The sequence below is a fragment of the Rhinoraja longicauda genome, chromosome 11, assembly GCF_053455715.1.
Source record: "Rhinoraja longicauda isolate Sanriku21f chromosome 11, sRhiLon1.1, whole genome shotgun sequence".
In the NCBI taxonomy this organism is placed as follows: Eukaryota; Metazoa; Chordata; class Chondrichthyes; order Rajiformes; family Arhynchobatidae; genus Rhinoraja; species Rhinoraja longicauda.
This window is the reverse complement of record NC_135963.1, coordinates 34151970-34167726: the sequence shown is the minus strand read 5'-3', so window position 1 is coordinate 34167726 and position 15757 is coordinate 34151970. Positions and strand designations below refer to the sequence as shown.

The following is a 15757-nucleotide window of genomic DNA, read 5'->3' as shown; positions in this document are numbered from 1 at the left end:
TTTTATTTTTACTGGATTTGATGGTAACAAAATAATTTTCCAAACAACTTTAGAGGGTAATCAAGGATCAAATACTGCTGAATTCACATACAAGTCCTCCCCAGGTTATGACAGGGTTCCATCACTGAGAACAGGTCACAAGTCTGAAATGCGACTGCTTGAGAATATATTAAAATAGCCAGCCAAGGGCAAGGTGTAATTAAACCAGGCCTTTTAATTCAGATTTAGATAATATTGTGAATTGAATTTCCACATAGCAGAATATGCCTGCAACTGCAGCAGCCAGCCAATCCATACTTCAGATCTCCCAATCACTTGTCCATATGTACAGGCTGTACATAAGTTGGGTGTTTGTAATGCGGGGATGGCGTGTATACAGCAATCCGGTATATCGAAGTTGCAGACTTCATTGTGTGAAAGAGATTTATGAATCGGGTGAGTTTTTGAACACCAATCCAATAGTTTCAGTTAAAGTTAAATTCCAGTATTCTGGTAAATTGAATTTTTCTCAGTAAGAATAGATACTGAACTACCAGATTGTCATAAATCCCTGTGACTTGTTAACATCCTTCAGATCTGTAGTTATTAACTGGTCTGTCTTGTATTCAATTCATGTTTGAATCTTAACTACTTCTTCGGTGTCAATGAGAGTGTGGTTTTAAAAACGTCTTCATCCCATGAATGGATAAATTAAAACTGATCCGTAAATGATCTCAGTGTTTCCTAACTATGCTTTCAAAAGTTTTCTGTAGTTTGTCAATCAGTTGGCAAACTTATGCTTGTAACTGAAGTTCAGTATTATTTAGTTCTCCACGGCTGCCAAAATAAATCTGTGCTGGAAGTGTTGAGCGTGGTTATCATTATCACACCAACAGAGATGGAACTGAGGATAAGTTTTATGCTTCAGTTCCTAATTTAGTGCTTAATGAGAGCTTTAAAATTAACTCTCTATTTAAGTACATTCTTCACGCACAGATCACTGAAATGTCATGTTATTTGTGTTACCTGTGTACTTTTTGAAAGGCAATATTTGGAGGAATTGAACTTACTTACATTTTTATTTTCTCCTTTGCTACACGTTGCCATGCTTCTTATCCTCCATGATTATCTGCAGCTGAAAAGTGCTCACTTCAAGGAGTTGAAAATATCCTATTGTTCTCACACTGTCAAAAGCAAATTCAAGTCTATGTGGACGGATTGCTACACAAATGGCTGTACTTTAATGTATGCAAATTGATTCACTCAGATATTGCAGGCAAAAATGCAGTAAAGAGCCAAAACAACCAGGGAATTTAACTGGATCAATTTTGGAGCAAAAATGGTATAAACAACTAATTTCTAATTTTCTACAAAATTATCACTGCAGTCATATGCTGAAATTATACAAGTAGAATAAAAATTCTAGGTCAATATCTTGTAAGATTTTATAGATAGCTGCATGGGAGATCCATTAATAAATACCACATTTTTACATTTTTTGCAGAGTCATCTCACTCTAAATCCAAAATAATATTTAAAAACTGAAAAACTAATGCTGGTTGATTCCGGCACGCATAAATATTCCCTACCACTCAGATTAACTCAGCATTGTTATTGACTGCAATTGTCTAAGATTTTTACTTTATGCCATTTTCCCATAAACCTAAGCAAAGCATTGAATATATTCTTACATGCCTCTGACAAAGACAGAAGCCATTCCACCCATCGAGTCTATCAATTCCATCCCCCCTATTTCCCCATAACCTATTCTGACATATATGCTTATTTATACCTCTCTGGTTCTCCTTCAACCCACTTAGAGAAGATGAAATTATGCTAGCCAATTAACCAGACAACAAACACAACAAGTTTAAATCCTGATGTAATAAAAAGGAACTGCAGATGTTTATATCAAAGATAGACACAAAATGTCCGAATAACTCAACGGGTCAGACAGCATCTCTGGAGAAAATGGATAGGTGATGTTTCAGGTCTGGACCCTTCAGACTGATGATGAGGATTGGAAGTGAGGTAAAAACAGGACAAATCAGTGATGGCAACAGATGACCTCGGGCAAGGAGGTTCCATGATAGACCGACTATTGCTTGGAAACAGGTGCGAGCCCAAGAGGGATACATAGTTGTTAACTGTGGAGCTGGTTAACAAACATTTAGTGCAGGATGGGAGGAAAGAGAGAGGAAGAAGTTACCTAAAATTGGAGAATTCAATGTCCATACCACTGGATTGTGCACTACCTAAGCAAAATATGTGCTGCCGTTTCTTCAATTTGCGTGCGGTCTAGACAGCCAGACTATCCTGTGCAATCACATTTGAAAAGAGGTTTTCAACCTACTGAGCTGGTGTATGAGTCATTTCCACACAAGACCAGTCAATGAACTTCAGAGTACTTTTATACACAACAAAGGGCTTTACAAGATGCTGAGAAAGAGGTCCTCAAAAAAAAATGGCCCTGTGGAAACGAGAAAAACTGGTTTACAGCCATGATGTAGACCAGCGGTCTCCAAACCGTGGCCCGCGGGCCACATCCGGCCCACCACGAGATTTTATCCGGCCTGCAGCAATCACGTTCCATGCTGCGGGTTCTGTGGTAGCGTGGGAACTTTTTTTTTTAGCGGCCTATATGAATGGTAGTTTATTGTCACGTGTGCACTGCACAGTAGAATTATTTTAGCATAGATGACATGTGCACGAGTCACCACCATATTTTGCCGCCGTTTACAAAAAGTCCAAAGTCGGGTCTGTGCGCTGGATGTACTGGAGGAGCACCCGATCCAGGTGAGCCCCAGGCTGCTGTGGGGCCTCCTCCGTCGCCCTCGACTGGCTTGGCCTGTCAATCGACGTCCCTCCCCCCGCCTGACCGACCGCCTGTGTGTCCCGAGGGAAACGCCTTCTGCAGCCGACCTTGCAGGTGCTGGAGGCATTACCCTTGCCAGCGGCTCCCTCCTCCTCGGTTCTCCGGTCTTCAGGGCCGGTCTCCGCGGCAGTTTCCAAACTTACACGTCAGGTAGGCTATCAAGTTGAGGGCTTGTATGCAGCTGCCGACTTAATAATAATTTATAATTTTAATGATTTCTTAACTGAGTGCCCTCCCGTGAGTCACTGCAACGGTGACACACATGTGGTCACTTCGCCATTATATCATATATTTCTATACTGCCTGCATGCCCACTGGTGGTCGCTGTATTTTTTCTGTTTTATAAATAATTGTATACCTACGGTATATATATATATTCCAATATTTCAAGCTCTTTTTAAAAATTGAATATAATTTATTTGTTGCCATATAAACCTCATTAGATTTATAAAACTGACATTTCTTTATTTTTTCCTATGGCCTGCAAAATTGTGCCAAATATATAATATGGCTCTCATGCTGAAAAGTTTGGAGGCCCCTGATATTGAACGGAGGGAGCAATTCCAGTTGTCATGGTCCTTGTGGGAACTAACAGTATAACCAAAATTAGGAAGCAATTCTGCAAATAAAAATATCAAGAGTGATTCTCTAAATTAAAAATCAGAATCTCAAAAGTAATCCCTAGATTACTGCCTGAACTACATGCAAAGTGGTATGGAAGCCTACCAATCAGCAGAATTAACATGGCTAAAAACCCATTGTGGCAAAGAGTGGTTCCTTCTCATGTGATGTGTAGAAAGGAACTGCAGATGCTGGTTTAAATCAAAGATAGACATAAAAAGTTCAGTGGGACAGGCAGCATCTCTGGAGAGAAGGAATGGGATGTTGGCAACAATTCTGGGATGGATTCCAACTGAATATAAATGGAGCTGTGTTCTAGCAAAGAGTATAAATAGGGAGGTAGTAAAGGTTTAAAGTGGTGAGAAGGATGCAGGGATTCATGAGAATGCAAGCAGCCTAACTATAAACACATTTGGAAAAATGAGCAAAGAAATAAATTAGGTAAGGGAGGATATTAAGGGACCAATTAGTTACAGAACAGGAGTGTACTAATTTGGTTAATCATTAAATGAAAGGGAATCCAATTAAAAATGATTAAACTTTGCATTATAGATTTTCAATGATTCCATGAAGAGACAGCAGAAGCATTGTTACACATTTGATAATTCATTAGATTAAGGCATGGTGTCAGAGGATTAGTAAAATGTTTACACCATACCTATGTTTGAGAAGGTGAACATAACTGGGAATTATAGGCTTAGCAATCAGTCCTAGGAAAATAATAAAATAGTTACCATTGAGAAAATCTTTTATACTCTTCTGAGGTGTTGACAGAGGGAACAGACAATAATAATGCAGCTGATGTAATTTAGCTAGAGTTTTAATAAGTCTTTGGTAAATTTCTTTCAAAGTACAATACTGAATGTTGGAGAATGTGGAGTTGGGTGAAAAGTAGCAGAATAGATAGCTAACTGCCTTCCGGAGTAAATCAAGAGTATGGAAGTCTAGGTGGTGTAGATGAATAAAAGGTCTGGGATACAAATTCACTAAATGTTTTGCCACAAGCAGCTAGTTTGTAAAGGTTAAAGATTCATTTTTTGAGGTAGAACATAAAGTTCTCAAGTAACTCAACGGGTCAGGCAGCATCTGTGGATTTGGGGTCAGGACACTTTTTCAGACTGATGGGGGGGGGGGGGGGGGGGGGGGAGTGCTGGAAAAGAGGTGGGGCGGGAACAAATCGTGGCAAGTAATAGGTGGGTGCAGATGAGGAAGGGTGAAGGTGATTGGCAGATGGGTGGACGAAGCCAAGAGGTGAAAAGGAGACAAAAGGGTGCCAGATAAGGAGAGAAGAGGAATGAAAGAGAGAGAGGGATATAATGGAAGGGGACAAGGGCAGTAGGGGATGAATGGGATGGTGGGAAAAATGGGTATGCACGGGTGGGGAACACAGAAAAGAGAGGGGGGAAAGGGGTTATTATGTAAATTTGGAGAATTCAATATTCATACAGTGGAGTTATAAGTTACCCAAGTGGAATATGCTGTTCCTCAGGTTTCATGGGGCCTCACTCTGGCAATGGAGGCTCAGGTCAGAAAGGTTGGTATGGCAATGGATCCAACCCAGCCTTGGCGGATCGAGCGCTTATTTGGCAAAATGGGTTGTCTAGTCTCTAGCCAATGTAATGGAGGCCACATCAGAAGCACTGAATGCAGTAGATTAAGATAGAGATGGTGAATGTGAACCTCAGCTTCACCTTGGAGGGCTGTTGGGGTCCCTGCATGGAGATGAGGGAGAAGGTGCAGGGACAAGATTTACAGGGAAAAGTACCTCTTGCAGGGCAAAGTACCTGGGGTGGTGAAAGGGGAAAAGCTTATAGGAGATGTGCGAGACACAATTGATAGGTGCTGCTAATGTGTCGGTGTTCGGATGGTTCAAGCAGATATGATAGTTACATTTAAGAAGCATTTAGATTGGCACATAAACATACAGGGAATGAAGTAGTATGGATCACATTTGGTCAGATGGAGTTAGTTTAAGTTGGCATCGTGGTCTGCCCATCAGCACGGATTGAAGGGCCTGTGCCTGTGCTGTACATTAGTAAGCATATACCAATGTAAGAATATTCCAATACAATGTCAAAGGAAGACAGGGTAGTTAAATATATATATTCAAAATAAAATATAGACACAATGAATTGCAGATGCTGGTAAGAAGGAATGATCTGGGGTGGACAAATCTTTCATTATGTTGGCTGTTGTTCCGAGCAGCATGATATGTAGCTGGAGTCCATGGTGGGGAGTCTGGTCTGTGCGATGGACTGGGCTACATCCACAACTTTAATTTCTTACGGTCTTGGGCAGAGCTGTTCCCAAACCAAGCTGCGAGTCAACCCAACAATGTTTTTTTGTGTAGGAAAATAACTGCAGATGCTGGTTCTGCTTTCCGCAGAGACTTTTTCCTCCGTAACTCCCTGGTCCATTCGGCCCCCCACCCAAACCACCCCCTCCCCCTCCCCAGGTACTTTCACCTGCAACCGCAGGAGATGCAACACCTGTCGCTTTACCTACCCCCTCAACTCCACCCAAGGACCCAAACAGTCTTTCTAGGTGAGGCAGAGGTTCACCTGCACCTCCTCCAACCTCATCTAATGTATCCGCTGTTCTAGACGTCAACGTCTCTACATCGGCGAGACCAAATGCAGGTTCGGCGATCGTTTAGCTCAACACCTTCGCTCAGTCCGCCTTAACGAACCTGACCTCCCGGTGGCTCAGCACTTCAACTCCCCCTCCCACTCCCAGTCTGACCTTTCTGTCATGGGCCTCCTCCATTGTCATAGTGAGGCCCAGCACAAATTGGAGGAACAGCATCTCATATTTCGCTTGGGCAGTTTACACCCCAGCGGTATGAACATTGACTTCTCTAACTGCAGATAGTTCCTGTCCCTCTCTTTCGCCTCCCCCTTTCCAATTCTCCCACTGTCTTTCAGTCTCCTACTACATCCTATCTTTGTTCCGCCCCCTCCCCTGACATCAGTCTGAAGAAGGGTCTCGACCCGAAACGTCACCCATTCCTTCTGTCCTGAGATGCTGCCTGACCCGATTACTCCAGCAGCTTGTGTCTGTCTTTGGTATCTGCATTTCTGTTGATCAATTCTCCAAAGAACATTGGTATTGGTATTGGTTTTATTGTTGTCACGCATACCGAGATGCAGTGAAAAACCTTGTTTGCGTGCTATCCAGTCAAATCATAATGTACACAAGTAATCAGGAGTATCATGGGTACTTAAGCAATCCATTAGTAGAACAGGTGGGCAAAGATAAAGGTAGTTTAGTTTTTAGTAAAGAGAGAGAGCGTGGAAACAGGCCCTTTAGCCTACTGAGTCCTGCCAACTAGCACAGTTCTATCCGGCACAGTAGTGATAATTTACAAAAGCCAATTAACCTACAAACCACCACATCTTTGGAATGTTGTAGGAAACCAGAGCACCTGGTGAAAACCCGCGTGATCACTGGGAAAACATACAAATTTCGTACAGACAGCACCCGTAGTCAGGAGTGAACCTAGGTCTCTGGTGCCTGTAAGGCAACAACTATACTGCTGCAAAGTCAAGGCCTACTGGATCTCTTGGTTTGCTAACTATTTTAACTCCCCTCCCATTCCCATACTGACCTTTCTGTTCTGGGCCTCCTCCATTGCCAGAGTGAGGCCACATGCACACTGGAGGAACAGCATCTCATATTGCGCTTGGGTAGCTTATAACCCAACTGTATGAACATACATTTCTCCAATTTCAGGTAATTGCTAACAACCCACACCCCTTTTCCCTTCCACTTTCTCCCCCACACAACCCTTTTCTTCCGTGCCACAGCTGGGCGCACACCTATTTCCCCTACACCTACATTCTTTCCTCTGGCTTCACAATTCAAACATTTAGTCTCACACCTTCTGTTTTTTTCATCTCTGGCCTTTGTTCCAAACATCTGCCTATTAAAACTACCCTTCGCCTGTGTTCACCTATTACCTGCCAGGCTTTGTCCTGCCTCTCCTCCGTTTGGCATTCTAACTCATCCCTTCCCCCCCCCCCCCCCCTCCCACCAAATAAGTCTGAATAAGTCCTGACCTGAAACATCACCTATCCATGTCCACCAGTGCTGCCTGACCCGCTGAATTACTCCAGCACTTTGTATCTTTTTTTGTTATCCAGCATCTGCAGCTCCTTGGCTCTATTGTGTACGTCCTCTATTTCCCATTAGCTATTGGGGGACTTACTGTACAATTCCATTCGAGTGATTGCAGCTTTCTAATTTTTTGTGCTCTTCCCATATAGCTTCTGCAGATGAAGCATCCAGTATGTCCTTTCTGAGTGCCGCTGCGACATTCTCCCTGATTAATAGAGCAATTCCTTCACCTCTTTTACCTCCCTCTCAATCACATGTGAGACATCAAAACCATGGATCATTGAGTGTGTCCCTCTTGCAACCAAGTCTTTATAATGGCCATAGTCCCAAGCACTGATCCTCTCTTAAAGTTCATCTGCTTTACCTATGATACTCCTGCATTGAAATAAACACATGTTTATCCCATCAGTTTCACAATATTCCTTAACCTCGCCCTGCTTATCAATTTTCCTTGTTACCTAAATGTGCTATTGTATGTACCTTATCCATTCCCACCCCTACTCTCTGTATATATGTCTAGTTTTTCCCCGTAAGGTACGCAGTTAGTCATCTTTTAGTTTAGAGATACAGCGCAGAAACAGGCCCTTTCGGCCCACCGGGTCCGCGCTGACCAGCGATCCCCGCACAATAACACTATCCTACACCCACTAGGGACAATTTGTACATTTACCAAGCCAATTAACCTACAAACCTGTACGTCTTTGGAGTGTGGGAGGAAACTGAAGATCTCGGAGAAAACCCACGCAGGTCACGGGGAGAACGTACAAACTCCGTACAGAGAGCGCCCGTAGTCGGGATTGAACCCGGGTCTCTGACACTGCATTCGCTGTAAGGCAGCAAATCTACCGCTGCGCCACCGTGTCGCCCCTTTTTTGGCATCTGCGCTGCCAGATTAACACTCATCAGAATGTCCAGAAGGGCATCGTGCCTTTAAGCAATGCAATTAGTATTGGCAGCATGCGAAGGAGGACCAATCAGCAAAATCAATTTAATCTAAGTATCAACAATGGTGGTGAAATGTTCATCAGTATCAATGCATGGAACTTGCTGGAAATATAATGGTGGGGCTAACAATGTTTAACATTATGGATGTAAAATTAACAAAGTTAAAGGGCCTCTTCCCATGCTGCCTCTCTAAACTAAAAGAATGATTATGACTCTTCAGTGACTGAAGTGCCAGTGGCTGTGCTTTTTGGGACCAGCCACCAAATTTCTATTGTCCTTAAAATAGTAATGGATGAGGATGGGCGGGCCCACAAGTTAAAGTTCTGACTTGATGCAAACCACCTTTGATGGTATTAGACAGGAACCTACTAAAGTTGATTGGAGTACGGTTGTTTGCAGGCAACCAGACAACCACAAAGTAGGATGCTTTTAAAAGTTTGATGCATGTTTCTGTTAGCGTGAAGGTGGGAGTAAGCAAGAAAAGTGAGAGAAAGTGAGGCTTTGGTCAGGAAAAAGAAGGAAGCATGGGCCAGGAAAAGGCAGCTGGGATCAAGTGTAACCCTGGAGAAGTTTAACGGGCTGAGGAACATACTTAAGCAGGAAATCAGGAGGGCAAAAAGAGGGCAAGAGATACCGCTCGCAAATAAGAGAAATCCAAATAGAACCCAAATATATTTTACAAGTACATTGAGGGAAAGGGAATGTAAATTAAGTACATTAAGGATAACAAGAGAGATTAGGGCCCTTCATGAACCATAGCAGACATCTATGTGGAGAACCATGGAAATGGGCAAGGTCCTCAAAGAGTATTTCTCCTTTCTTTGTACTGTGGAGACAGACATGAAGACTAATGAATTTTGGACTTTTGATGGAAATATCCTGAGGACAGTTTATATTATAGTTGAGGAGATGTTGGATATCCTAATATGTATGAAGGTCACTAAATTTCCCAGCATAATCAGATATATCCAAGGACACTGGAGAAGCGACAGAAGGAATTGCAGGAACCCTGGCTGAGATATATCAATCATAGTTAAACACGGGTGAGGTGCCAGAAGTTTGTTTCTCGGACTGGAGGTCTGTGATGAGGGGTGTGCCTCAGGGATTGGTGCTTGGCCCATTGCTGTTTGTAGTTCATATCAACGATTTGGATGAGAATGCACAAGGTGTAATTAGTGAGTTTTCAGATGAAACTAAAGTAGGTAGTATCGCAAACAGTGAGATGGTTATCAGAAATTACAGCAATATCTTGATTAGCCAGGAAAGTGGGATGAGGAATGGCTAATGGAGTTTAATGCAGATAAGTGCAAGATGTTGCATTTTTGAAGTCAAACCATGACAGAACCTTAAATGGTAGGGCTCTGGAAAGTTTTGTACAGGTACCAAGTTCCCTGAAAGTGGCGTCACAGATGGATAGGGTGGTATAGAAGGCTTTTAGTGCATTGGCCTTCATTCATCAGGGTACTGAGTTCAGAAGTTGGCATGATATGTTACAGTTGTATAAGACATTGGTGAGGTTGCATTTGGATTATTGTGTTCATTTTGGTCACCCTGATAAAGGAAGGATGTCATTTAGCTGGAATGAGTGCAGGGACCGTTTACGAGGATGTTGCTAGGAATCGATGGCTTGAGCAATAGGGATGGGTTGGACAGGCTAGGAATTTATTCATTGGAGCACAGGAGGCTGAGGGATGATCTTGTAGAGGAGCATACAATCATGAGCCAGTGAACCCCTGCACTTATATGAACCTACTTGACCTCACATAAACTATTTAAAAGTATAGTTGCGGAATAATTTCTGTTAAAATCACTCTAGTCACTTGCAGTCACATGATTTGTCTTTTGTATTTGGACCAAAGTATGAAGAATGGTCCTTTGATTTTTAGTATGCAGGAAGGAACTGCAGATGCTGGTTTACACCGAAGAAAGATACCAAAAAACTGGAGTAACTCAGCGAGTCAAACAGCATCTCTGGTGAAAAGGAATAGGTGACGTTTTGGGTCAAGACCCTCTTCGCACTGAGTCAGGGGGGAGGGAGGAGGTAGATAGAACTCTCATTGCAAATCTCCTCAAGATATGCCTACTTTGAAGAAATTCTCCTCCTGTCTCCAACAAGAGTTCTATGTACCTTTTTATATCTCTCGGTTCCCTCTCCCCTGACTCTCATTCCAAAGAAGGGTCTCGACTCAACGTTGTCTATTTCTTTTCTTCAGAGAGTTATTGTTACATTTGCAGCTTGCATAAGAAGGGATTCCTTGACATTCTCAGTTACTATATCCATGAAAATGGTAATAAAATATGCAAAATTAAAAATGAGGCATTTTTGTGCTTAACAATTTCAACTGGACCATTTTGTCTCTTGGACTACTCATGAATTTCTGAACACAACCTGGGAAAACTCCAAGGCTGCAATATTTGTAGGATCTTTGATATATTCACCCAGTTCAACCTAGCTCTTGAGTTTTTGTTTGAATTTATAGCTCTACGCTATCTCAAATCATTGTGGGTTGAAATATTCTTCCAACCTCTGAACTGCCTTAAAAAATTAGATATCTACAGCTTTCTGTGGTGTGTGTATTGTTATGCTCTGTGGAATTGATTTCCATAAGTAATATTGCTTTCTTCTGGTTTGTCAGTGCAGCATTCAATGTCTGTGCACCTTCAGCAATTCTTCCAGCTCAAGAATGTTATTGGTCTTGAAAAACATTTCCATTGTGTTCTTCTAGGATATCAACAATTCTTATGCCATGATCTTACTCTCTCAAGATGCTGTGAAGTCAACATTGGTTGATCTATGATTTTCTTTCATTTTGTGTCCAGAGTGCTGCATTATTTAAGCTTCTTGTGCATTTGCACTTTTATTCTCCACTTATTCTTCTAAGTGCAGACTTGTACAGTCTACCTTGCTTTAATTTTGCTTCAAAATTGGTGGGGACAACTTTAAAAAGGACTGATTGCTGCAGCTACATTGTTGAAAGTAGTTCCCAGTCCTTCTTGTCTCCCTTTGATCCAACCCACAAAACACTCAGAATGCACTTAGTGAATGCTAAACCATCAGTACTCATGTCTGCAGTTTCTTACCATTTTTTTCACACAGCCACATAGTTTTCAGAGCCCACAAGGTAGGAACAGTTCTTTAAAAGCAGAATGCTGATTTTTCTTTCCCTGATTTGTTTCTTTTTAGCTTCTCCAATCCTCGTTGCCATTTGTAATGTATCCTAAGGTGGATCTTGGATGCTGTCGCAGTGCTGGTAAGTTCCTCTCACAATAATAGTTACGGTTCATGGGAGATTAAAACAAAGATGTTTATTCTTACTCCAAAATCAATTAACTCACTACCTGATGTTTACATCATATAGACTTGAGATTGTTTAATTACATCCATTGATCACCTGACTTATTTACATAACTAGATACAAATACGCCACTGACTCCCATAGCTATCTTGACTACACTTCTTCCACCCTGTTACCTGCAAAAACTCTATCCCCTATTCCCAATTCCTCCGTCTGTGCCACATCTGCACCCAAGATGAGGTGTTCCATACTAGGGCATCGGAGATGTCCTCATTCTTTAGGAAATGGGGGTCCTCTTCCATTATAGATGAGGTTTTCACTAGGGTCCTCAATGTCCCGCAGCTCCGTTCTTGCACCCCCCCCACCCATTCCTAACAAGGACAGAGTCCCCCTTGTTCTCGCTTTCCACCCCATCAGCCGTCGCATACAACAAATTATCCTCCAACATTTCCGCCACCTCCACCGGGATCCCACTACTGGCTGCATCTTCCCATCTCCACCCCTTTCTGCTTTCTGCAGAGACTGTTTCTTCCAAAACTCCCTGGTCCACTCGTCCCTTCCACCCAAACCACCCCCTTCGCAGGCACTTTCCCCTGCAACCGCAGGAGATGCAACACCTGTCCCTTTACCTCCCCCGACTCCATCCAAGGACCTAAACAGTCTTTCCAGGTGAGGCAGAGGTTCACCTGCATCTCCTCCAACCTCATCTATTGAATCCGTTGTTCCAGATGCCAACTTCTCTACATCAGCGAGACCAAGCGCAGGCTCGGCGATCATTTTGCTAAACACCTCCGCTCAATCTATCTGTCTCAGTCTGTCTCATATTTCCTGATCTCCTGGTGGCTCAGCACTTCAACTCCCCCCTTCCATTCCCAATCTGACCTTTCTGTCCTGGGCCGCCTCCATTGTCAGAATGTGGCCCAGCACAAATTGGAGGAACAGCATCTTATATTTCGCTTGGGCAGTTTACACCCCAGCGGTATGAACATTGACTTCTCTAACTTCAGGTAGTCCCTGCTTCCCCTCTCTATCCCCTTCCCCTTCCCAGTTCTCCCACTAGTCTTCCTGTTTCCAACCATGCAGAGTCTAGTGGCTGAAGCAAAGAAAAAGGACAGATCTCCACACAACCTTTCCAAAGCCTCCACATTCTTCTTGTAATGGCACGACCAGAACTGCAGACAACATTCCAAATGCAACCTAATCAAGTCCTATAAAACAGCGTCATGACTTCCCGAATCTTATACTCAATGCCCCAGCCTACGAAACTAAGCATATCATATATTTTCTTATCACTCCATCTACTTGTGTAATGCTCTTTAACAAAACTGGTTCGAACAGCATTATGAAAAGCTATTTAACGACATTGTAGAAGTGCACATTGGTATCGGTATTGGTTTATTGTTGTCACTTTTACCAAGATACAGTGAAAAACTTTGTTTTGCCAGGCAAATCATACCATACATGAGTACAACAGGTAGTGCAAAAGAATAAAGGCATCAGAGTGCAGATTACAGCCATAGAGAAAGTGCAGATTAAAAATTTGCAGCAGCCCAATGAGATAGATTGGGAGATCAGGAATAAATCCTTAGTTCATGAGCGTTCAGTAGTCTGATAACAGTGGGGATGAAGCTGTTCTTGAATCTGGCGGTAGGTGCTTTCAAGCTTTTGTGTCTTTTGCCCGACCGAAGAGGGAGGAGGAGAGAGTGATCTGGGGTATGACTGGTACTTGAATATGTTGCTGCTTTTTTTATGGACAAGGCTACATCCACAACTCTGCAATTTCTCATGGTTTGGGGCAGAGCAGCTGCCCCACCGTTATGACGTGTCTGGATTGGATACTTTTTTAAATGAATTTTAAAAAATTGACTCGAGTCATTGGAGACTCTTTTTTCTCTTGTCTTCTGAACAATGATTCATAGAGATCCTTCATTTTTGGGGGGAAATGATATCAATTTCTCTTCCAATATCAGCCAAGTTTTCTCATCTTGGTTTGAGCAGAACTAGGAAAAAATGGAAAAGCAATAAAAACCGACAAGTGTTGAAAATCTGGAATAAAAATGAAAAATGCCGATAATACTCAGCAAGATAGGCAATATCTGTGGAATGACACTTAGTTGGAGATTCAGGTTGATGATCAGAACTGGAAAATTACTTTTGGGTTAATGATCAGAACTAAAAAAGATTGGAACCCAAGCATGTTAAAATGTGCAGATAAAGAAGATGAATGCAGAGAACGCTGTGCTCATTAGTGGATTTCAGATTTAGGCAGAATTGGATTCATCTTTGATGTTTTCTACAAAGTGGTTTTTCAATGGTCACTTGCTTGCAATTTACTTAGTTTGACTGAAACCTGGTATGTGATATGCTTCTGAATCACTTTTGAGGCATGTTGTTTACCCATTTCTTATCAAAAGTTGGAGTGTTACATGACACACACGACAGGTTAGATGTGTATTTCAACAGTCTTACTAACGAAGAAAGTTAGACAAAGGATTTATTTAAATTTAGACAAAGATTGCCATTATTTTAGGAAATAATATGTTAGTTAATTTTGAAAGCAGAATCTTTGCCTTCTTAGAAATAAAGTAATAGCATGTATTGGGCCTTTACTGTTAAGATGACCATAGTTTGATTAAATAAAACTCAGACATGTTTTATTAATCAGTACAGATTATTCCAAAATGCCTTGGTGTAGCTGAAGGTCCATTCTGTTATAATGTATTAATTTAGATGTGACTTGGCTGTAGGAAATTATTTCACATTTGCATATTAAAACAACAAATATTTACTCAAATTGCAGTCCCATCTGCCATAAATGTCATTACTTTGTAACCATTTGAAAAATAGTGATTTAAAAGATGATTTTGGTAACAATTCAATTACAGATCTTTTAAATAAATTTCTAATACCAGAAGTCGCACTTTTGATATTTTTGTACAATAAGCTACCACTGTTGAGATTGGAATTGATATTGGTATTAGTTTACTATTGTCACAGGAACTGAGATCAGTGAAAAGCTTTGCTTGCATGCTATCCAGCCAAATCATATTACACATGACTACAATCAAATTATACACAAGTAAAACAGTGCATGGAGAAAAATGCTAGACTGCAGAATATAGTGTTACAGCATGAAAGTGTAACTTACAGAGAACGTGAAGGTTAAAAAAAACCCAACTAGCTTTGAAGATTGGGACTACATCCTAGCTTCTGGGATGATGGTACGTGCTTTCAAGTTTTTATATCTTCTGCTTGACAAGAGAGACAGGAATGAATGGGTGAACAATGATTATTGTGGCTGCCTTCCTATGGCAGCGTAAAGCCATAGACAGAGTCCATGGGGTTGAGGAGGGAGGGTGAGCGAGGCTGGTTCATGTGATGGTGTAGGCAGCATCCACAATAGAACTGTTGCCAAACCAAGCTGTGGTGCACCCCGAGAGGATGCTTTTAATGATATATCTGTAGGTTGGTAGGAGTCGTTGGAGACATGCCAAACTTTCTTAGTCTTCTGAGGAAGTAAAGGCATTGGTGTGCTTTCCTGACTGTGGCTTCAATGTGTTTGGTCCAGGACAAATTGCTGGTCTATCTAGGAACTTGAAGCTCTTGACCATCTTCACTCCAGCACCCTTGATGCTGGGGTGTGTACAATAGGGCAAAACCTGGCTTCCTTCGTCTTGGTGAAGTTGAAGAAGTTGTTTGAATTTCTCTGTACTCTATCTCTTTACTGTTCGAGATCTGGCCCACGACAGTGATGTCATCGCTATGCTTGTAAATGGAAAATTTGGCTGCACAGTCGAGGGTGTACAGGGAGCATAGTAAGGGGCTGAGAACCTATTTTTGTGGGGCACCAGTGTTAAGAATGATAGTAGAGGATGTTTTGCTGCAGTTGTTACTGATTATGATCTACAGGTCAGGAAGTTGAGTA

General features: G+C 42.0%; 1 protein-coding gene across 15 annotated transcripts in view; it reads left to right on the top strand.

Annotated features, from left to right (window-relative positions):
- lrrc7 (leucine rich repeat containing 7) overlaps positions 1–15757 on the top strand; it is a 266336-nt gene that overhangs the window by 111982 nt on the left and 138597 nt on the right. For 10 of the 15 annotated variants that reach the window (XM_078407363.1, XM_078407368.1, XM_078407367.1 and 7 more), the window contains exon 2: positions 11721–11787. The exons of 3 other annotated variants lie outside the window; for them this stretch is intronic. The gene's annotated coding sequence lies outside the window, so the exon portion shown is untranslated. Of the gene's footprint in view, positions 1–11720; positions 11788–15757 lie in introns of those variants that run through there. 2 more of the 15 variants (XM_078407371.1, XM_078407373.1) reach the window with 1 other exon arrangement.